The sequence below is a fragment of the Heterocephalus glaber genome, unplaced genomic scaffold (genome assembly GCF_053883595.1).
Source record: "Heterocephalus glaber isolate CG9 unplaced genomic scaffold, H.glaber_assembly_v1.0 deba00001673, whole genome shotgun sequence".
In the NCBI taxonomy this organism is placed as follows: Eukaryota; Metazoa; Chordata; class Mammalia; order Rodentia; family Bathyergidae; genus Heterocephalus; species Heterocephalus glaber.
Genome location: NW_028258410.1, coordinates 3,781,520 through 3,805,890, shown reverse-complemented (window position 1 = coordinate 3,805,890; position 24,371 = coordinate 3,781,520). Strand labels below are relative to the sequence as shown.

Below are 24,371 nucleotides of genomic sequence, written 5' to 3'. Positions count from 1 at the left end.
GAGAATTCTCGCTCTGTGTATAGAAACCACATAAGAACAGCAGGGGCCCATGTAGCAAAGGCAAAGCCCTTGCCTCAAGGAACAGCAGCTATAGACTTGGTGCACCTGTACTAAGAAGCCACTCCCATTCTTGACATCGGGTTAACTCTTAGCAAGACATAAATGGTGGCACAGAGAGGTTGAATATCATGCTCACAGGAGCATAGCCTGAAAAGGAAAAGGACAAGATTCAAACTCATAAGGGTTTCCTTCCAAGGAAGGGGCTTTAATGCCAATAAATTGCCCCTGAACATGGAGGATGGGGTAAAAATAATCAAATACAAATTAAATATTAATTGTAGACTAGGAATTCTAAACAATTAATATTGAGATATCACATACAAAGATAAGAGGTGGAGTATTTTAATAAAATCTACTAAAACATACAGGAGATTTACTGAGCACAAGAAGAATGCTTAGGGGAGGGACCTTTTTCCATACTAAATAAAAACCCAACCATCAGAACGCCATTCCAAAGCCAGATTACAAAGGGAATATTTTAGGGGCAGGTCTTAAACTTAGCATTTAGAAGTGAAAGGTTGTCACTTTATGATGCCCAATCAATCTGTGTTATCTAAGAAGCCCTGCTCAGGAAGGAATGTTGGATGTATAGCTTTTAATTGCCCCAAAGACCAATTCGTAGAAACAAAGAGATGTTGAATGTCTATTGCATGGTGCAATTATAGGCATTTGAAAATCATGACTATGAGATGTTTTCCTCACAGAAGAAATGGCAATTTTGTGGTAGTAATGATAAAAGTTGCTGTTGCCTGTATCTTGTGTTGGTTGTTACTGTATGTAATTGCAGTTAAAATAATGAGTGCTTGCTCTTTGGTAGGCACTCTGTAGAATCCATTTCATGGGCTATCTGAGGGCAGGGTTACATGGGATTCATTAACCCATTCCCACTTGAGGGGGAGGTCAGAGGCTTTCCTATGCTCAATTTCTCCACTACCTTTAAAAATTAAACCATCTAAAGCTTTTTACTCTACTCATCTTGTCCTCTTCTACTCTTGTTTTTTCCTTTGTACCTTGAATGCACTCCAAGACTATCTCCACTGAAATTTCTCAATTAGTATCTCAAGTGATTTTCTTTTTCTAAATACAAAGATCACATCTCATTTCTCATTTTAATCCAAAACAAACTGCACTTGTAGCAGTTGATTGTATCCTCCCTTCATACCTACCTTCTTCTTTTGTGCCTCTGAGCATATTTCTTACCTCATCAAAACTTATCTCTTGCTCTATTTTTTTCTCATTTGACAAAAATTGCTTCAAGTCTGAGTCTGAGACTTCTTCCTATAAGGAAGTCATCTCAGTTAACTTTGGAAGTCCACCTGAATCAACTAATTATGTCTTTAGAGAAACTTTATACCTTGAAAACTACCAAATGCATTCCTTGAGTTTAGAACTCTAATTTGAGCTCTACTTGACTTGATATATGACTATACATCAAATAGGACTGTAAAAATTATCTTGACAGTAACTGAATTATTAAAAAGCAATTTCTCTTACCTAGCACTGTGCAAGTTCTCAAAACTTCAGGAAATAAAACTCCATTTTCCATTCACTTAAAGCATAAATCAATGGTTTCCCTTCTTTCCACATTTATTCCCAACATATATAAAATGCATGAGCTAATCTTTGGTCTCCACCCCACTGCAGCTACTGCTATTTCTCTTCTTTGAAGCTTCCAGTGTTATCTTCCTGCATTTGTATTTGTTCCCTGTTCTTTTCTCTGCCCCTAGACACAGGGAGTCTTTAAAAATGTACATCTTATCATTCCACTTCTATGAAAAGCTCTACAGATGTTCTTCCAACCACATTCAGAACTGAACCCAAAGTGCCTCCATATGCACTTGTGGAGTCACACAGTGCTAGAGAACTTGATATTTCTGACTTAGATATGTATAATATTGCTTTCAAACCTTCATAGAAGGGCATGGCAGTATTCTCTAAATGTTAAATGTTCAAGTCTGTTCCCCTTGAGCATATATGTGGTGTTTGATGTTGATTTCATGCAATTCATGCAGTGCTCGTTGTGGCTGAGTATTCAACAGCTGCTGTACACAGCCTTGAAGATTACAAAATGATCAGAGTGTGTACAGTTCGTAGGTATTAATTCCTTCTGAAAACCATGATTAAATTGTGTGATTTCATTTTTTTCTCTTTTACTATGTTCATATGAAATAAGCACAGAATATTTGGCACCCAAAATTTAATAATTGTCTAGTTTTTTGTATTGTTTAACTAAGAATAAATTTTGAGGGGGACCTGGTTCATGGTAGAAGGAGGACTCTACTATTTTCATGTTTCCCTTAAAAACATGAACCAAGACCTGATGAATACTTTCATTTAGTGAGAAATTGTTTTTGATAATTTTCCCACAATCTCTATGCAATAAGTGGAACATTCTCCCACATTTAAGAGCAAGAATCCAAATGAAATGTATCCCCTTCATGTTCAATAGAAAGTCCACTGTGATAGCTGACCAAATGGTCTCAGGTGGATCAGAGCTCCTGGAGGAGGCTCTTGGGAAGACCCATTCTCATGTCATTGAATCTCTATCTGCTGCCTGTCCCTACTTTCTGAGCTGAGGAGCAAAATGTGAATATCCTCCTAGATGCCCCATGATGTCCTTGTTTCTGAGGCTGTAGATGAGTGGATTAAGCATGGGAGTGGCAGTCATATAGAAGCCAGATACCACCTTGTCCTGCTCAGGCATGTGCAATGACTAGGGCAGAACATATGTGTAGAAGGCAGCTATATAGAAAATGCTGATGACAGGTGGGATGAACAAGTGGTGAAGGCCTTCTTGTGTCCCTCCATGGAGGTCATGCAGTGGACAGTTAACAAGATGAGAGAGTAGGATGTGGAGATGATGGAGATGGGGATAAGCAGCATGAGCACACAACAAATATACATCAGGGTCTTGTACAAGGATGTGTCTGACCAGGCAAGCTTGAGCACCATGGGGCTCTCACAGAATAAGTGGTCGATGGTGCGGGAGCCATAGTAGTGGACATTCATGGTGATGGGCATAAGCAGAAATCCATCCAGAGAGCCCCAAACCAAGCTTCAGCAGCCAGCAGAAGGCACAGCATGTGGTTCATCAGAACTGGGTACCTAAGAGGATTCCAGACAACCCCAAAGTGGTCATAGGCCATGAGCCCCAGCAGGAAGAACATTGAACCTATCATAGTCAAGTAGCAGAAGATCTGGATGCTTCAGGCCACAAAGGAGATGGTTTTCTCTCTAGAAACCATGTCCACCATGAGCTTTGGGACCATGGTGCAAATAAAAAGCATGTCCATAATGGAGAGCTGGCTGAGCAGGAAGTACATGGGGGTGTGGAGTTGAGGGAATCAGGAATCAGGAATACCATGACCAAGTTTGCTGTTATGGCCACCACAAAGATAGTGAAGATGACTGTGAATACAATCCCCATAGCCTCACTGTTCACCAGAAGCCCCAGCAGTGTAACACTGGAGGAGGAAGTTGTGTTTCTCACTGGCATTGCTGCCTATGGAGCTGCAGGGAGCAGGGGCACAGGAAGACCAGGAAGGAAAGAAAAACCAGGTGCATTCAACAAGAGGACTATCTTGCAATGGAGGACACTGCACAGGATGCTGGTTGGTATGAAATTTTCCAGGGTAGAACACTAGAGAAAAACAAAAGGAAATGTGCCATACAGCAGTAACAGCTGCCATGTCTCCTGATGGAGATCAGCAATTATCATATCTGTGTACTCTTCTCTAGGTATAGTTTATATAGTTTACGGTGATTGCATGATACAAGCCGTGCACACCATGTCTGCAGGAGTGTTTTGAACACCTATGATCACTCATAATTTTTCATATCCATAGTAGGCCTAAGTGAATTCTTGTTAGAGAAAATATGATTGCTTCATTAATTAAATGGCTGAAGATAAGTAAAATGAATAACTTAGGGAGTGAAGGGTTAGGATATTCATAGGTGCTCATGTATTAAATCTTCCCTGTCTATCCATTTTTTTTCTTGTTGCTATATCTAATGTGGTTCCTCCTCTGTTCTGCCTGCAGAGCTTTGTTAGGCTCCTGCCTGACAGTTTATCTCATAGTTTCTTTACTCTCTAGGTGTTCTGCACACTGCTTCTAGAATTAGACCATTAAAAAACAGTTTAGACTATGCCAGACTGATTCCCTTATTGCTCCTCACTAGTACTATGGGTTTGGGGAACAGGTGAAGGAGGTAAAAAAATGTTAGCATCTTGGATCCATGTCACCAAGAGAGAATAGGAGCAAGGAATTAACCATTAACCATGCAGATGTCTGCTGATGTTCACCTGCACTGAGGTCAGGACTTAGCCCTGGACTAAAGAGCTATGGAGCAGGTAAAGGAGCGAGATAGCAACTGGCTGCAGGTGCAAAGGGATTTTCACCTCTTCCTCTTACCAGATGGATTAAAGATTTATTAAAAAGCAAAAAGGAAAACAAACATACCTGTGATAAAATGTTCTCCTCCTCCTGCAGTCCCAGGCCTTTGTGACTTGGCATCAAATATCTGTATATGTCAGAATCAGAGTCCAATCCAGGGGCAAGCCTGGGCCCATGCTGTGACTTTACTGTTTCTCTGGTCATAGGACCAGGGTCTTTGCCCCAGGAACTAGGATCCCCTGAGGTAGTAAATGAAAATACAGGATGCTGAGTAATATTTCCTGTCAGATAAACATTTAAAATTTATTTTAACATGTTTGTGAGACACACTAACAAAAATCATCATTTATCTGAGATTGGAATCTGGATGCTGGTCATTTACAATGCCAAAGTCATACTGAGCTTCACAGAATCTAAGAATTGTAATGACAATGAAAAAGTTGCTAACAGAATCAGTAAAACACAATCAATATTGGATATGGAAGTGAGATTCTGGTATCAGGATTAAAAAGTCTCACTGCAAACTCTGCTGGTTGCTCATCCTGATTACGGTGCAGGACTTCAGGCTGCCTCATACTCTAGTTGCCCCCGAACCCTGTGCTCAGCACTGAGGGCCTCGAGGTGAGACCCCACCTCCCACAAATTCATTCAAGTTCTCCTCCACCTCCCCCAGACAAGTGGAAATAAATATTATCTAAGATACATTTTTGTACATGTCTGTGAATTTAAAAAACTTTCTATTTTAGATTTAAAAACTTAATTAAGCTAATCTATACTAAGAGTGAGAGAATACATCACATAGTTTATTAAGAGAATCAAAACATTTTTCCAAAAGTAATAAACCTCTTCAAGTGAAGCAGGAGCACTTCTGAACACACTCATGCCTAGCAGCCTGGTCTAGTCCAGCACTGTGTCCTCCTGGTTTTCTGGGAGCTGTCCCTGACCTCTCTTCTTTACCATCTGTTCCTTTAGTCTCCTCTCAGCATGGAAGTCTTACTGATGCTGGAGCCTGCACTGCCTGTATGACACTGCTTTCCACCTCAGGACACATCAGGCTCTGGATCCTTTGCCTCTTCCAGTCTGTTCAGTGCCTTGTACAGCAGCAATCTCCTGCCCTCTGTCCCCTCTCGAGGGACCCCAGCCCATGGCCTCCATCTCCACAGCTCACCTAGCCAGTGCCCATGTCTGGGCAAGGTCATGGCCTCATGTTCCTCAGGGCTTTGTGCAAAGTCACCTGCTCAGAGGGGCCTACTCTCACCCTACTTGATGGCCTCGCACTCCTGCCCATCTCCTAACCCCACCTGACACACTGTGTGCTTACTTAGCTTAGCATTTGTCTCTTAATTCTCACATAGTCAAGACTGCAGCCTATTTGATGAACTGGGTACTCTGCCATCTAAAGGTTTGACTGGCACATGGTAAATATTTGCTCAATAAATAAATGAAGGATCTTAAAACATGTATAGTCAACACAAAGGAAATTGTGGATATTTTATTTTTCTTAACATGATACCTTGCTAGTAGTATTACCTAAAGTGTTTCTATGTTTTTATATAAAATGTACTGAAGACAAATACAAATGCTTTATGTGCATTTTAATCCAAAATAAAATTCTCATAGAAAACAGATCTACCATGGCAAACAGCAATAAAATTTACTTCCAAATCAGTGAGGTTAATACATATAAATTTGAGAATTTTTTTTCTGTGGCTTAAAATTAAGTCATTTGGTTATGGGGTAGCTAGGTTGTGAACAAATTTCATAAGAAAAGGAGGAACTAGAAACTGAGCACTGGTCTCTTTTCCTTCTGCTGCAAAGCCCAAAGAGCAGGGAGGAGAGGCTGCCACATAGAAATGAGATTTCAGCCAACCCCATTCAATTTGAATCTCTAGCAGAGGCTGGGTGGTATGAACATTGGGGTGCAGGGAGGACTCACATACATTGCTGCTTTGAATGAGAATGACTTTGATTTTTGAGAGACTACCTATTCACTGTTACAGGTATGAAAATAGTAAATTTCTACCCCTCAGAAACTGTAGTATGGAGATGATCAAATGAGTGGTCAACTTACTGTAAAACAATTCATTTTGGTGCTATTTCCAGTAATAATGGAGCAGAGGTAATTGAAGGATTTGCTAATTGAAGTCATACTAAATTAAGTTTTAGCATATAATAGAATTCCAAATGTTAGTGGATATAAGGGACATCTAGATTCATATTCATGGGTGACAGTTTCATTGTATTTTTAAATAAGAAATGTGACATATTTGCAGTCTCCTTATTGTGTGTATGTGTATATATATATTTCAGATATATAAGCATATATATTTTCTTAACACTAATTTTGTTCTTCACAATGAAGTCATTTAATGTATTCACAGTGTGTATTATAATTTTTTAATTAAAATTACTCAAAAGTTAAGCTTTTTACAATCTTCCAAATTGGAAAGAACTATTATTTGTGATCAACCATGGTGGGGATCATGCCATTACCTTTTTTCCCTTTGAAGACGTTTCCCACAGTTTTCTGAGATAGAAGTGCTGTTTACTCTGTTAAGCCTTGACTCATCTGCTGGTCAGAAATATAGGCTCAAAGGAGATGGCTTTAGCTATGCTGAAAGAAGTTTTCTGATTTTTGTCTTTCCAAATGTGTAGTCTACTACAATGACATCATGGCTCATTGCAGGTAAGCCCTTTGGAAATTCAGGGAAGGAACACTTTCAATAATGTCACTGACATAGGCCATTCTAAACCTTGTTCTCCATCTCTGTCTTTAGTTAGCACAGAAAAGTTCCCACCTGTGGGGGGCCTTGCCCCCCCCCCGCTAGAACTCTTGAGTGCATTTTACGGGCATGTCTGGGCCTGCAGCAAGTCTACCGGGCAACAAGGAAGTAGCCCCAGTACCCTCCCCTTGCTCCTCCCCTCTAGCCTTACGGTATATATGCTGTAGCAGCTTCCACAATAAACGAGACTTGATCAGAAACCTGTCTTGTCTCCATCTCTCATGTCTCTTGTCCCTTGTCATTCTCACTCTCCCTCTAGGGTCTCCGTTGACTTACCTGCGGGCCGGGACACCCACCCTTGGGCAAGGCTTCCCTGTGTGGCTCACTTCTTGTCAGCTCCAGAGGAGGAAGTATCTGTGAAGAATCTGGAAGAAGACAATGACAGTTCTTTACCTGAGCCACAACTAAGAAAATACTTGATAGAAATCACTGAGGACTGTGTGAAGTTGGAAAGATTTTCACTACAGTTCTTCTGCTTGCAGCTTCTTTCTTCACATCCAATTCTTTGTGAGCTCACCTAATTTTACTGACTTGTTTCCACTGATATTCTTCAAACCTGAAATGCTCAGTAAAACATAAAAGAAGGTATTAAAACTTAAAATATGTACTTTAGAAAGCTGAGCCTTCTAAAGTGAATTGGATTTCCTCCATTCATTTCCTAATAGTTACTGACAACATGTTTGACATCAGGAAACTGTCCAGGTGCTTGGGATGCATCTCCATGCAAAATGAAGATCTCTTTTTTGCTTATGTGATGAGCAGGCTAAAAAATAAAATCAGTTTAAAAATGAACAAAGAAACAACAACAAAAAAACAGCAGAGTATAATCAGAGTAGATGCAGACAGCATCTACTTGTCACCTTAATGGTCTTAGCTAGTTCCTCAAACAGCTGGTTAACACTGCACATGTTAGTGCCCCTTGAGTCTCTGTCCTTTGGAATGAAGCACATGATGGGGTGTTTGGAAATGACCCTGGTGGTTATTTGGATTTAAGAAGTTCTACCTCACCACAAGCTCAAGTGAAAAAAACAGTAAAAATGAATCCTGTTTAGCTTAATATTTGTGTATGAAGCAGCATTTGGTTTTAGGTAACATCCCAATGTTTGAAATTGTCTACTGTTCAAATTATCCTGACTGCTATATTTAATATCTTTGTACCGTCAGTATCTAATATTTCAGGCAGTTCATGTTCACAACCTCTCAGCAGCACTTGAGGGATACTCTTCACTTTTTGGGCAACACAGTCTTCACTGTCTTCTAAATCATTGTCTAAATACTTTCATCTGAAATCTTCCCAGGTATTAAGAAAGTATTAAGTAGGGAGACTTTATGATTTTCACTATTAGACTTTGACATTATAGAACCATAAATATCTATTTAAATGTGTAGAAGAAAAGGTTCAGGTAATTTCATATCCATGCCCCTTACCTGTAGGAAGGGAAAAGAGAGATTCTTGACCCTTCAAGATGAGTCAACAGGTCCTTGCAAGACCAGCTCAGCTGATGCTCAACAGAGAATAAACCTGAATTTTATCTGTGTGTTGCTCCCAGAGGGGCCTTTGTCCCCAGGTCAGGATTAGGAGTATCACAAACTAAAAGCTCCATTTACAGACACATTCTCTCCTTTGGAAATTGCCTACTGATTAATATCAATGTTCAGAAGCAAAATATCAGACCACTGGGTGGAGATACAGTCTGCATCAGCTCAAGTGATGCAAAATTTACTCTGAATGGTGCTTCTCCATCTCCCCTGGAGCTAAGTCTTCATCTAAACACCTCAGAGGAGTTTGTGAGGGTCAGGATCAAATCCATTACTGTATTGATAATTTCTTTTATCTTTAACTTTTCTTCATCATTTGGAATAGTTCATGACTATTTCCAGTGAAAGTATGGAATTGGTAGCATTAAAATTAATTGTAAGGTGCTATAATTAATAATTTTCTTTCCCACATTAATATATTGTTTTTAACAAAGAGGAAGGTCTGGTGACCACAAATTACCTTGTATATAAATTTTGTAAAATGACTGAGGAAAAGCCCTGGTCACTCCCTTTTAAGAGAGGACTAATCTATGAGAAGGGAGTGGGTAGCTCCAATGTGTAGGATGAGATTCGAGTTTTAAAAAAGACTGTATTAGAATGTATAAGCTGTGGAATATGGCACTCCCATGTAGCCTGAGTTACTAATCAGGCTGAGTGAGGTAGGAGGATTTCTTAGCTCTGGAGTTCAAGGCCAGCCTGGGCAACATAACAAGACTGTCTCACTCAGTAAAGCATCATTCAATAACCCATAGAGCATTCAGTATAACATCTCACAGATCAGAAATGGGGGGATTGGTAAATTATTATAAAATGAGCACATTCAGGGAGTCACTGTTTATTGAAAAGACATTCAACAACATTGCAGAAGACCCCTTCTGCCACACCCAGCCACTAGCACCTGCAGTATCTAGGGATCTGTCTAAATGCACTTCTCTAACTTACTGCTTTTCAAATACTTTTGATGTATTTATCAACTTAGGAGTTGATTCTCTTGTTAAATGTGAAAAGAGTTAATCTTGGAAATATAAGAATAAAAGCAGTAGGTATTAATATATAGCATCCCACCTCTAAGCAAGACACTATGGAAAAGGGGAAGAAGACACAAGTACCCCAGGTGTGTGTGGGGGGGAATGTGAAGTGTGAGATGCAGTGATTTGTAGAGGGAATGATTGAAAGAGGTTGCTGGAGAAGGTAGGAAGAGGGGAAGGGAGAAACCATTAATGCAGAGGTACAGAGAATTCAAAGGGAATGGAACTGCTGAAACACTGAAGGTATTTCATGAATGAACCAGGTCTGTTTCTGCCCCTGAAGAGATTCATCCCTCCAGGACATTCTATAATCTCTTTTTTATTTGTTTCCTTGTTTCATTTCAAGCCAAAGATAAAATTATTAGAATCCCTCTGAGGCAAAATCAAGCAATATTTTTTACCTGAATTTGCATTGGGGGAAGAAAAACGTTTTCACTCTATCTCTACATCAGTGCCAAAATAGCATAAGATTGAGTAATATTTGGTTGGTGTTTGCTTGTTATGTGACTTCTGAAAGCTCTTCCAACTTTCTCTATGCCTTCTACTTCTAGACAAAATAGATGCCAGGAGAATCAATACAGGGTTTGCTAACATTTTTTCTTTTAGAAACTTAAATACATGAGGAAGAAAAGATAAATAAGTAAATTATTGAAGGCTTACTGTAGTCTTTGTTTAATGTGTGTGTGTGGTTTTTTTTTTTTTTTTTTTGGTATCGGGGATCAAACTCAGGACCTTGTGCTTGTGAGGCAGGCGCCAGAACCACTGAGCTAAATCCCTGGCCCTGTAGCCTTTGTTTAGTTAAAATTCTATCCACTTTGTCCCCTATCAAGACACCACCTCTAACTGAAAGTCCTTAAAAAAAGAGAAATATGTCTCCCAATATACCAGTGGAGAGGCTGAGAATTATACTAAGTGACTTAATTAACCCAAGAGAGCTAAGTTACCCAATGAAAAGTCTCGACTTTTTCACTCTATATTTATCCACTATCACTTCATTAAAGCATGAATGGAAGTTTTGTAGATTTGTAGTAGTGTTATAATACTAATGGTAGAACACAATTTGAACCAATCAATAAATCAATAAATATTTATTAATTTCCAGGTTTTTATTAGACTCTAATGAATTAAAGGATGGTAGTAATCCACAATATAATTTTACAGGTTAAAAAAATAGACATTTATACAGTGGCTCAGAATATAGAACCCAAAATACAATCCTATCATTTTCACAAAAGTTTCCTAAATAAAACTGCTGCTTATGAGCATTCAAGAATATTTTGTTTAGTGAATTTTGAAATTAAATCATCAAGAGCAAGAGTTTGCCAGAGATTGCAGTTTTCAGATTGCAGAAGCCAGTCAGGAGGGCCCGTGGGTGTAACTCAGTGGTGCAGCAGGGCTTAGCATGCCTGAGGTAGGGCCTGGGATCAGTTCCCAGCCCAACCCCCAAAGTGGGCCAGCAACGCAGGCACAAGGCACACACAACCAAATGTCGCACATAACATACCCTGCATGGCCTGCTTGGGGTGGCTAGTAGTGCTGCTCAGCTGACAGCACTACATGGAAAAGGTGAGTGAATCCAGATAAGCAAATTGGGAGAGGCAGTGCTGTGGTCCACCTTCGGTGACAGCCCATAAACTGTGCTTCAGCAGAAGGATGTGCCAGCTAAGAATGCTCATTGAGCATTTTCATATCCAAGAAGCAAATTCTGGGAGGACTGTGTCACCAGCCACATCACCCGGCTGCTGTGGCCCCCCTGGCATCTCTTGGGTCCGGCCCAGCCCTGACTCTCTGGGGGGAGGCACATCTCCCCAGCATCCACTTCAGTCCTGTGGCCATGTCCCTGTTCCTCAGGCTGTAGATGAGCAGGTTGAGCATAGGTGTGAGGATGGTGTAGAAAGCAGACACCACCTTGTCCTGCTCGGGCATGTGGTAGGAGTGGGGCAGCACATTGGTGTAGAAGGCCGCCCTGTAGAAAATGCTCTCCATCAGGATGTGCGAGGAGCATGTGGTCCAGGCTCTGCACTGGCCGTCGGCCAAGGTCGTGTGGTGTATGAGGAGCAGGATTCACACATAGGACCCAGCAAAGATGGAGATGGGCACCAGCAGCATCAGCACGCAGCATGCATGCATCAGGCTCTCGTACAGCAACATGTCCATGCAGGACAGCCACACCACAGCCAGGATCTCACTGAAGAAGTGGTTTTTCTCAGGATGCACAGTAGGGGAAACTCATGGTGACCAGTGTCAGCATGAAGCTGTCCAGTGAGCCTCCCAGCCAGGAGCCCAGTGCTGTGGACAGGCAGACCCTGCGAGTCATGAGACCCGTGTAGTTCAGAGGGCTGCACATGGCCATGTAGTGTTTGTAGGCCATGAGGTCCAGCAGGAAGAATTTGGACTAGATCAGGGTCAGATAGAGGAAGATCATGAGCACACAGCCCAGGAAGGATATGGTCCTCCACTCAGACAGCAAGTCCTGGAGCAGCTTGGGGACAGTGATGCATATGTTGAACTTGTCCATGAGGGAGAGCTGGCTGAGAAAGAAGTACATGGGCATGTGCAGCCAGGGTTCCATGTGGATGAGCAGCACCATGACCACATTTGTGATGACAGCCACCACAAAGATGGAGAAGACCACGGAGAAGATCAGGCCTGGCAGGGTCAGGTGGGAAATGAGGCCCAGGAGGATGAAGTCAGTGGAGTGCTGGGGAGTGGCCTCCATGTCCACATCACATGGTTGCCCTGAGCTCCAGGCAGAGAGTTGGGGTTAGGGATGATCCCATACTTAACAGCACCACCAGGAACCATGTCAGATGCCACGTGGATAAAGGAGAACATCCCCTTCAGACTCCCAAGTCCTGCTGCAGTGTTAACGATTCATGTGACATGGTGCAGATCCATTTCTCTCTGAACCAGGTGAACACAGCCTATACTTTACAGGGAGGGTGTGAGATGTGAATGTAAGGCTCCCCCAGCACTTTAAAAATTGGCATTATCTTTATTTGGAGCCACCTTCTTTGTAGAACCTATAACATCATTTTAGGCTGGAAGTTTCTGGAGGCTGGCCCTGTGCCATATTCCCTAATTGTGTCATAATCTATGTAAGTTCCTTGAACTTGAATTGCTTCTTGCCATTAGGGTGATTACATTGTAAAGGTCGCACACAGACTTAAGAAAACTTAGGAAACTGATACAACTTAAACATGGAGCTAAGATTTCTAGGTAAACTGTACGGTTTTGGTGACATTATTACTACAAGGGCCTTGAGAGTCTGGGGTCTCAAAGATACAGCATGGCAGTGTTACTAACCTCACTGGAGGCTGGGGTCCAAGCTGCCTGTGGGCAGGTGTGTTGAGAATCATTATGTTCTAGGATGGAGTGCTTTAAATCCTTGGGTCTGTGTTTTTTCCCAGGTCAACATGGGGTCATAAATCTCAATCTTAGCTATAAGACTTGGGCTTCACATCATGGATGTGTTTTCTACTGACACCATGAAGTCTGCTGCATTGTATGGCTCAGTGCTCCAATCCAGCTTTCAACCTTGACCTGAGGATCTCTCAAAGCATTGTTCAGCAGGACATGGACAGATTTCCTGGTAGGGAGCCTCCTGAAGCTGCAGGATGTGATGCTATTTTAGGAATCCATTGCTAATGAGGGTTTCTTTCCTATATTTATCATTTATTCCACTATTTTATAATTGTTCCCTCAGTTTAAAAGTAAAAATAACTACAGATTGTAAAGATATTCTGTAGGTTAGAGGGAATAAGGTGGAATAATATTAAAATTCCCTTGAATTAAATAGAAATAACTCCTATGCTTTCTTTTCTGGAGTAAAGCAAACTCACACCTCTTTGATATATTCAAGGATATTGAGACATGAACTGTCAGCTTTCATTATTAGGTCATGGTTCACTTTGATGCATTTCAGTGACAGGATGTTACAAAAGGCATGCTTTTGGAAAATGGACTGTCCACCAATATTATACATACATCTACTGATTCCACAGTAGTCAAACACATAGTATCCGAAGCATCAGGGAGAAAAAATATCTCAGAGGTTGAAAAAATAATACGATCAATAGAGAACATTTTTTCTTCTTAGTGTTCATCCAAGATGGAGATTTATTGTGAGTAATATTCCAGATAAAGGAGTAAAATTACAAAGTGACAAAATACAAAGTTTCTGTGCTGAAACTTCAATCTGTCATAGGTTATCAGTGAAGGAGGAGAAATAAAATAAACTGAGAACCAAATATTAATTCTAAACTTGGTTGAAAAAGGTCAGCACTTTTTGCCTCCTTAATAAGTTCAACAGCTTCTTGATAACCACAGCTCTGGCCCATAGGCAAAGAGACTTCATTTAAAGTCATTATGACTAAGCTTCCATTAGAGCTCTTCTGGGAAAACTGGATGGAAATTAAAATATTCATGCCAGCTGACAACTCATTTTGGCCAAAAATATTTCTTTTCTTTTTCTGGATCTCATTTTTTTTTCAGTAATAACTTGGAATTATACCACTAATTGAAACTAACATGTATCTCTAAAAGTAGAGTATTATTTTTTTGTAAATGAAGAAAAGTGTGCCCAAGGCAACATGTTGAGATATATATCTCATATATATTTATATGTATTTGCAAGTACAACTAAAGGTGTGAAAGACAACAGCAGTTGTAACAGGAGACAGAGTAAGTTATATTGTTCCTTAACCAGAGAAAAACACAGCTGGCTGTGGACCAGTCACTTTAGAAGGGTTGCATTCTCCTTAAGACATAGCAAATAAAATGCTATGTGTCAGCTCTAGTGATATCTTCTAAAATGCTCCACTCGACAAGCTTATCCTGGGATACAGGCTGAAATACCCTCAAATCACGAAACTTTTAAAGAGCATGTGTCTGATGACTGCTTTGGAGAAAGTATCATACCTTATAAGCCAAGAGAATTTGGAGTCCAATCAGAGAAAACAGTGACATTTGAGGTGGAAATTCATCTAAATTAAAATTTTGAGACAAAAAGGAAAGACCCACTGGAGTGCTAAAAAATTAAGAATACCTGGGTGGCAGATGGTGCAGCTAATATCAGGAAAGGCTTGGAAGCATGCATTGGCAGATACGTGGAGGGAGGGAGGGGGACAGGTCCAGTCCAACCCCAGCTAAGACCACCTTGGAGATCCCAGGGGTGTGGAGCACAAGGGGCTGGAAAATGAGGGTTTGAAGTATATGGCTCAAAATATCTAGCAACAGGCTGTAAGTGTGAATTATTCCAGCAGGAAGTCACACAATAAAACTATCATTTCAGAAAGATATACATAGCAGTTTTATAGTGCTGAAATCAACATCACTGTTATTAATTACTTCTAATAAATTTCTATAGCCACAACAGGCTGATCACTGAGCTCTTCTTTTGTGTACACCCACTCTCCCTGTGATCTTTGTCTACATTTCTAAATTAAGTATCATTGCTTCAGATACTTAATAATCAGATATCATTGCCCTCTTTCTATGCCAGCTTAGTATCCAATGATGTGAATTTTCCCCCATACCTTTACCTTCTCTGTAGTTCTCATGATCATGTATTTCTGGAAATGTTCTCTCATATGCTCCACTCATTAAATGCTGATTCCATATCAATTACATGGGTATAATAGGGAATCCCTGTTATAGGGAATCAGCCCCCTAATTTACCTGCTTACTCTCACAGTCAATTTAGAAATTCCACAGTACAAAATAAAGAATGTGGGAGAGGCTCTTCTTATTTCAAAAAATTAATGCTGTAATGATGTGTGGATGGCAGTTATTGAACACCCACTAAACCAGGAATTTGTTCCATAGGAAGATTATCTATGATGCCAACATATTTAAAACAAATATTGTCAAAGATACCACCAATGGACCTGGGATTCAACACCCAGTACCAAAAAAAATACCAACAATGAACTAGAAAAAACGTACACTTGGGCTCCTGGAGCACGGGGTGAAGCTGCCAGGTGCCCATGCCAGAAGGAGGCTGCTACTCTCTCCTTGGAGATGCCCTCCCAGCAGCAGGGTGGGCATGGGTGGCAGCAATGGAAGCCAAAGCATCTGGCATACACATGGCCCATATATTCCACCCCACTGATGGAATAGAGAAGGAAATAGGGGTCACCAGAGGCAGTTTATTCACAACCAGCAGTGATGGGGCAAACTGAGAAGCAGAGACCAAGAGGCCCACACACAATATGTTAGGTATTACACCCTAGGTGCTAGGTGTCCAACAGGAGACAGAACCATGTCCTGTACTCTCATGCAACATGCTAGGTTGGCTTCCAGTGGATTTATTAATGGAGTATAGTTGGTTATGAACTAATGATCCCAAGCACATGTGTGCATCTTATGAAGAAATAAAAAAGAGGTGGGTGGTTAGAAAATAACAGAAACAGAAAAGATCATATTCAGCACTTTCATTTCTTCCCAACCATGCAGAGAAATTTGGACAACACCTGGCTACATGCACAATGCATTCCTGTCTTAGCAATATTCAAAAGGCACCAATCCATGCTGCTTTATTAATATTATACTCCCTGCACCCTGCCCAGCAGCATCTAAAGAGTCCTCATAATGAATTCTGAGCAGCCTCTTCTAACCTTTAGCTCCCACGTGCACTTTTCCCCTTCTGCAAGCTCACTCATGCCCCTGGAAACCATTACCAGTCTCCTCTTATCCCTGTGTTTCCAGCAAATGCATCCCTTTTTCAATGATCTGCTTGCAAAAAAGTGAATACCTGTATTCATCATTCTCAATCCAAAAGAGATCACTGACATAGCTCTTCTCAGGTAAAGTGACTCCTGGTGGCCTTCCCAAAGTTACAGAGTGATGGCCAAAGAAAATGCCCAGACATTTGGGTAATCTCTTCTCTGATTACATAAAAATCTAAGATCCTACCTCAGAGAAGCCTAGCACATGCCACAGTAAAGTAGCAGTGGGGTGGAAGTGTTGTAAATACCTGGGGAAACAGGTGAGGCCACAGCCAAGAAAAGCTGATTAATAGTGGATTTCCACGATCCCCAGTAGTGACCTCTTGGGTATCAGTTAATCCAGGTTCACTTGCATAGCCTTCTGCCACAGTGGAGGCCATTCCCTCTGGCCAGACAGAGCTGCACACTTTTCCAAGGGAAAGGCTGGAACTGTTTCTTGACATTTCATCACAGAACTTCTTATCTAGCCTGGGATCCCTCTGGAGTAATAACAAATAGTGCTATGGTGGCTAGAGGACTTCTCTTCCAAGTCAGTGGCTTATTTTGGTTAGAGAAAATTATATTTAAAATATTCCATTTAAAACTTACAAACATTCAGTGCTTTTCAGAATTATTCATCTCTCAAATGCATTGGGAAAACAAGGAGACAGGAGAAACAGAAAGGAAAGTGGAGTAAGATAAAATGAAGGGAATGGCCCAGGGGAAAGGAAAAAAGGAAAGGAGAAAGAAATAAATAGCAACAGAGAAAAATAAAAGCCATGCATGTTTTAAAATTCTTCACATGAGTATATTAAGACATTGCATTAGGGAAACTGAAATTTCTCATTCTTTATTTATCCAGGGAGAACAATTTAAGGAAAAAAATGATCTTGTTTGGGAAGCAGGAGATCAGTGAAGATAATGATTGAAGACTTTCTGTGCACTAAAACCACCTAATAGGTGCATTACTAACTTGATTTCTGCTCATTACCGATTAGACACAGACTTACAGCTTATGATTTTCAATTAAAGATGAAGCAAAATTTAATACATTTGCAGCCATTTAGGACACTACTCTATAAATAATTCCTTTTAAGGAACATTTGCCATGAGCTCCAATCAGCAACTGGAGCAGACACTTCCATGGGGTGTTAGGATTGCTCCACAGAGTTACATGGCTTATGGCCAGACACAGACTCAGGTGCATGAGATGGGAGAGGCAGGTGATGCAGAAGTTACAGTAAGGGAGGGCAGTCAAAATGTAAGAAGGAGAATAGATACTGGTAAAGAAGGAGAGGATGGTGAGAATCGCTGATATTGAAGAGAACATGCTACAGTAAAATAATTCATTTAATTTATAAAATTTTAGTATCAACACTGTATCAAAAACTCAGCATACAAAGATACACCTAAAGGTATGAGAACTCTTGATAGACTGGGTTGATAAAGGAGGGAGTTAAGCCCTACAAATCTGGTTAAATAATTTCCTTCCCCAAAATATTTCCTCATATTTGGGTATTTTGCCTTTTTTCTTTTGCTTCTAAAATTAGTGTAAATCAGAATCAAGAGTAGTATGTGATACCTCAGCTATCCATGATACACTAGAGGTATCACAGGGCTATGTGATGCCTAACCAGGACAGCAATCTATAAAGCACCTTTTATTAAAGATTGTTTGTTGTTTGAAGACATCCTTCACTTATGTAGCCTCTTCTCTGCAAGAAAGAATCCTGCTTTGAGGGTCATTTTATGGCACAAGACCACCCTGGAGTAAAAGTGTGTGGGGGGAAGGCTTCATTTTCCCTTCTGGACAGTGACAAATTAATTTTTTTTTTGTAACAGGGATCAAACTTGAGACCTTGCACTTGCAAAGCAGGCACTGGAACCACTGAGCTAAATCCCTGGCCCAGTGACAAATTAATTATAATGACACCTTGTGGTACAGAGCACCTTCCTTAGCCAAATGGGGTTTGTACTTGTTACATCATTCTCCCTCAGTACTACCCTAAGAAGTAAGAACTGCTTTAGAGCAGCCTAATTTAGCATATTGAAAAACAAGGATACAAGAAGACAAATTAATATATCCAATATTAATGGCACAATAAATATCTTTAATTGGGGCATACAGGTTTATCCTGGGAAGCTTCTCTGTGATGAGAATAGAGTTGCCTTGACATCACCCATTCTTTCCTGTCCATTTAGGAGGTGGACCCATCATTCCACATCATAACATAGCCACAGCTTCTGATCACAACCTACTTCATTCTCTTCATGGCTCAGGGGGAGGAAATGAAATTCACAGAGAGTGAGGGCCTGGGAATAGGAATCCCAGGACACAAGGTCATGGCATTGTCTGAAAGCCAACTCTGACTTGTAGTTCCAAGCTGGGGTCACTGATAAAGACAGGACATTTGGGGTTAAGAAACAATCTCATCCTCCACTCTGTCCACTCCGGAAATGCAAAACAGAAAAAATAACTGAAAGCTCCATATAAAGTTGCTTCCTTTCTTTTCCAAGAGGAGAAGCTTAGAATTTTCTAAAACACATGTCAACTTCCAGATAAGTCTTCTAATATATTTAGATAACTAAATTGTTTCACTTTCAAAATGAGCTTTCAGATAGGTGCATTTTGTTCTTTGTAATGATTTCCTTCTCAGATACTGAAATATAAGATCAGAAATTCTGAAGTTATAGGAAAATGGAAACACAGAGAAGTCAAATTAAAATGAGTTCAGACAAGTGGTCAAAAGCTAAAGAAAAGAGAAATAAGTATAATTTTCTCCACTTTTTCAAAAGAATAATATTTAGTACAAAAGAGAAAAAGTGTTGGAATAATTAAATATACCAAACTACATCAAAATATAAAAGATAGAAAAAGGTGAGAATTGTACATTATTTACTCAAGAACAAACATTTAACTTTCAAAATAGTTCTATTATTTTGCATGAGGATTCAAAAGTAAAATATAGATGTGACATATATTTCCCCAGTTTTTCCTGTTAAATTATATCATCAGAAGTCACTGCATGGGCAGTAGAAAATGAAGGAGCTGTCCATTTTTACCAACACCACACAATCACATTTTAAAGACTCAATTCATTGTTCTAGGATGATTTCAGCAAAAACACTATAGCAAAACATAAACGTAGATCTCAAACATCTGGTCTCTTCCAAAGTGTGACACATACCTTTGTGGCTACAAGCAGTGCTGAAAGAATTGAGTCACGAACACACCACATAGACTGAGGACTATATTTTCCAAGAAGGAATGATGCCCTGATGGAAGGAAATATTTCTATAAATGCCAAAAACTCACATGGGGGAAATTCAGTGTGATGTTGAAATAATATGTGGAAAAGAGTCAAAATTGAGTGTGAGGAACTGCTTCCTGGTAGGGGTGAGTGTGGAGGGAGAAGCTGAAGGAGTAGCTGATGGGAGCAGCTGAGTCTCCTCTGCTGGGACTGCTTGGTGGCCAGGAGGCTGCTAGGAAGACAGGGCCTTATGGAAGCAGAGAGGGACTGTTGAGATCTCCACTTCACTCTCCAACCACAATGGGCCAGTGCTCAGATGACTCATGGCTTCCAAAAATACAGACCAAGTTCCCCAAACCTCAGCCTTCCAAGTCCCAAGCATGCCCTAAACAACTGGCCCTGATGACATGTGGAGTTTCCCCACAGAGGGACAGTTACATTTAAAGGGAATGACCAGGCCCTGTGTCTTGGTTTGCAAACCTTTGGCAGAAAGCACCAGTCTTCAGAAAGCAGTCACCTCCCCTGAGGACAGGCACTAGCCCAGGGCCTTCCGCATGGCCCCAGCCATCTCCCTGTTCCTCAAGCTGTAGATGAGCAGGTTGAGCATGGGTGTGAGGATGGTGTAGAAGGTAGACATGGCCTTGTCCTGCTCAGGAGTGTGGTAGGAGTGAGGCAACATGTACATGTATATGGCACCCCACTAGAAGAGGGTGACGACCACCATGTGTGAGGAGCAGGTGGCCACAGCCTTTTGCTGGCCCTTGGCCTCATCCATGCTGCACACAGACAGCAGGATATGGGCATAGAGGCCAAGATGGCAGAGCAGGGGATGAGGAGCATGAGGATGAAACACACGTACATGGCTGTCTCGTAGTCCAAGATGTCACTGAAGGACAGCTTCAGGAGCATAGGGACCTCACAGAAGAAGTGATTGATCTCCTGGGATGTGCAGAAGGGGAACTTTATGGTGACAAGGGGAACTGCATGGTGACATGGGTCACCAGGAAGCCATTCACTGAGCCACCCAGCCAGGTAGAACCTTTGGCTCATGAGCACCAGGTAGCACAGCAGGGTGCACACAGCCATGTAGTGGTCATAGGCCATGAGGCCCAGCAGAAAGAACTTGGCCCCCACCAATGTCAAGTAGAGGAAGTGCTAGACCATGCAGCCTGCAAAGGAGATGGCTCACTGGCCCATTCCTTGGTCCAACAGCATCTTGGGCATGGTGATGGAGATGTACAGGATGTCCATGTGGGAGAGCTGGCTGAGCAGGATGTACGTGGCCATCTGGAGCCAGGAGTCCACACAGATGAGCATGATCAGGGCAGTGTTGCTGGCTGTGGAGGTCAGGAAGACCAGCAAGATGAGCACAGAGAGAAGCCAGTGGCACTGGGAGATGCTGAGCAACCCCAGGAAGATAAAGTCTGAATACATGGAGTAATTGCCCCACTTGGCAGTCCTGTAGGTGACACAGTAGAGAGAGATGGTGGGAGAGCAAGTTGGGAAATATCAGGTGATGTGGTCCTGGGCAGTTCAACAGTTGTACAGATGTTATTTTCATTTTAGAAAGCTCAAATTTTAATTCCCAGAAGAACATCCTGAGCAGGACTGTGCTATGTCTAGTCACACCACCATTCCCTCAAGAATTCAGTCAAGAAGGATGTGCTACTTGCTGACTATTGCTGGCTGGCTACCTCTAAGAGGTCACAAGGAAGCTTGTTTATGACTATGGTTTATGAGAATTTATTCTCTCTCTCTCTCACAAACACACACACACCAAATATCACCTTGAAGCTGATATACAGAAAATAGTAAAAATTGAACCACCCTAAATAAATAGAAATGGAACAGTAAAGGACCTGACAATGCCACCCTCCCCTTTTCTGTACATTAGACTCCAGCTTTTACACTGAAAATCCTGAGTCAGAGCCACCCATCAGGAAGATGTGTTTTGCCTATGGAGAGATAGTCACATGGATTTTACCAATTTATGCCAATCTTGACAAGTTTTTAAATTGTAAAATTCAATTGCTTAACATATTTTCTAGGTGTTTGTCTCTTAAAGATAATGATTTCATGCTGAAGAATAAACCACAAGAGCTATGAGGTGTGAGAAGAAATAAAGCAACCCAAAAACTAGCAGTAAAGAATTATCAAAGAAAAAAATCATACTTATGATCAAAGGGTATTTATTTTCCCTCCTTTAGCAAAAAATCCTACTACTTATTAACATACAACTTAACATGATTAAGTGAAATGAGAGTAATAAAGAATATATAAGTTTTAATAAAAAGGAGAGATGACTTGATTTAAATAATACTAGATGATATTGTCTCTCAAAAGAGACTTTACTCTTAGGAGCTAGATTATAAATATATATTTTACCACATATGTAGGCTGTATGGAAATCTCTTTTGGCATCATGTGGATCTGCATTATTTACTATGGTAACCAAGAGTTCAGAAGTAGGGCTGCATGAACAGTCTACATTGGGAGTCTCACTGAGAAGTGAAATTGAATTTACTCAGTGAAGAAAGAAGCAGAACCAAGAATCTCATCAAGTCTCTTCACATGGAGCAAAAACAATATTCATGTTGGTGAGGTTGGACTCAGTGCTTCACTGCTCAGGTAAATTTATACATGTAAATTTCTTCATTTCCATTAACATTCATAATGTGTAAGTCACATAGTACCTGTGAAATATGGACTTCAAAATCTGAAGCTAAGATAACTATTGCAGCTCCGTGCAATGTATGTGTACTTGTAGAATAGACAGACTGAATCAGTTCTGGGATTTATTTTAGGTAATTACTTCTTCCAATGTTTTCTAAGGACCTGTGTTTCATATGTGGCCCAGGTCCAAAGGCAGAAACCATAATGAGGGAAATTCACCCTGGAATAGAGCATCAGCACATGGGAATTTAATATTTCCTTGAGCTGGAATTAAAAGGGGTAAGTAACTAAGAAGACTCCAAGTCACCCTGCTGCAGACAGGCAGGTCTTGCCACGGCCTACCGAGGTCCTGAGTTGCACAGAACACACCAAATCAGCCCACTGCAGACAGGCAGGTCTGTGCATGCCCTATCCAGGTCGTGAGTAGCACAGAAGACTATGAATCAACCCGCTGGAGACAGGCAGGTCTGCCCACATCCTACCGAGGTACCCAGTCATGTGGAACATGCCGAATCAGCCCACTACAGAAAGGCAGCCACCTGGTTCCACACTACAAAGACACAGAGGACACCAGACCACCGAACCAAGGTACTGAGTCCCGTTGTTTCTGGCCCAGAGGTAGGGGCTTCTGAGCCACCATCCCACTGCTCCTGGTCCAGAGGAAGGGGTTTCCTGGCCACCATCACTCCCGCTGTTCCCAGCCCACAGGAAAGGGCTTTTGGGTCACCATCCCTACTGCTGCTCCTGGCCCCTGTCGCACCTCACCCAGCTCAGAGGAGGTAATCCATGCAGGTGCTAACAGCCCCCCTCCCAAGTTGAAATGAGTAAACATGTAAGTAAGTCTCAAAATCAGACTTCCAGATCACTTAGAGGAACCCCAAAGGGAAATGAGATGGAACCCTCTGATACTCAACAATCAGGACCTACTGAACTGGCAACAAAAGGGGATCTGGAAAAAATGAAATCAGAAATAAATTCTCAGATAACAGGAGAAATTGTGCTCCTAGTGCAAGCCATGATTAATAAATCTAGAGAGGAGCTCAGGAACATGATGGAATCCCAACATAAGAAACAAATGGAATCCATAAAACAGAGGCAAATAGATTTCCAGGAAATGAAAAACTCCACTGAAAGTCTACACAGCAGAATGAGCCAATGTGAGGACAGAATTTTAAATATAGAAGAGAAGATTGCAATTAGTGACCAGGAAAAGAAAAATTACTTCAAAATTATAAGGGAACATGAGAAATCAATCCAGCAGCTGCTAGATGATGCAAAGAAGAATAAAATAAGACTGATTGGGATCAATGAAGAAACAGGAGAGAGTGGAGATGACATAAAAAATCTCTTCACAGGAATAATAGTAGAAAACTTCACAAGGAGGGGAAAAGAGCTTGACAAACAGATAAGTGAGGCATATAGGACTCCAAATAGCCTTGATCAAAAAATTCTACACATAGGCATATAATTGTTAAGATTCCAGAAACACAACAGAAGAACAAAGTTCTCCAAGCAGTCAGAGAAAAGAAACAAATCACATACAAAGGAAAGCCCATCAGAATCACAGCAGACTTCCCAACACATACAATCAAGGCAAGAAGACCTTGGAGTGACATATTCCAAGCCCTAAAAGAAAACAGCCTCCAACCCAGATTGATGTACCCTGCAAAACTATCTTTCAAAATGGATGGAGAAATATACTTTCATGACAAAGAGCACCTTAGGAACTTCTTGAATACCAAACCAGCACTCCAAAGAATTTTACACAATAGCCTAGGAACAGACATTGAGGATCACTACCCCAGGAAGCAAAGCAGAATGAACCCATCTGGCATGACAAGAAATTAAATGTAAAGGAGGAGAACCCAACAAAAAGTAAAAGTCATGGCAATGACAAGTCAATACATTTCAATTATAACCATCAACGTTAATGGTCT

General features: G+C 41.0%; 3 pseudogenes; all 3 read right to left on the bottom strand.

Annotated features, from left to right (window-relative positions):
- Positions 1-2,312: 2,312 nt before the first annotated feature.
- LOC106008241 (olfactory receptor 2T11-like) lies at positions 2,313-4,033 on the bottom strand (annotated as a pseudogene).
- A 5,900-nt stretch (positions 4,034-9,933) lies between these two features.
- LOC147822100 (olfactory receptor 2T2-like) lies at positions 9,934-16,787 on the bottom strand (annotated as a pseudogene).
- A 3,476-nt stretch (positions 16,788-20,263) lies between these two features.
- On the bottom strand, positions 20,264-22,941 carry LOC106008243 (olfactory receptor 2T27-like; annotated as a pseudogene).
- Positions 22,942-24,371: the final 1,430 nt, after the last annotated feature.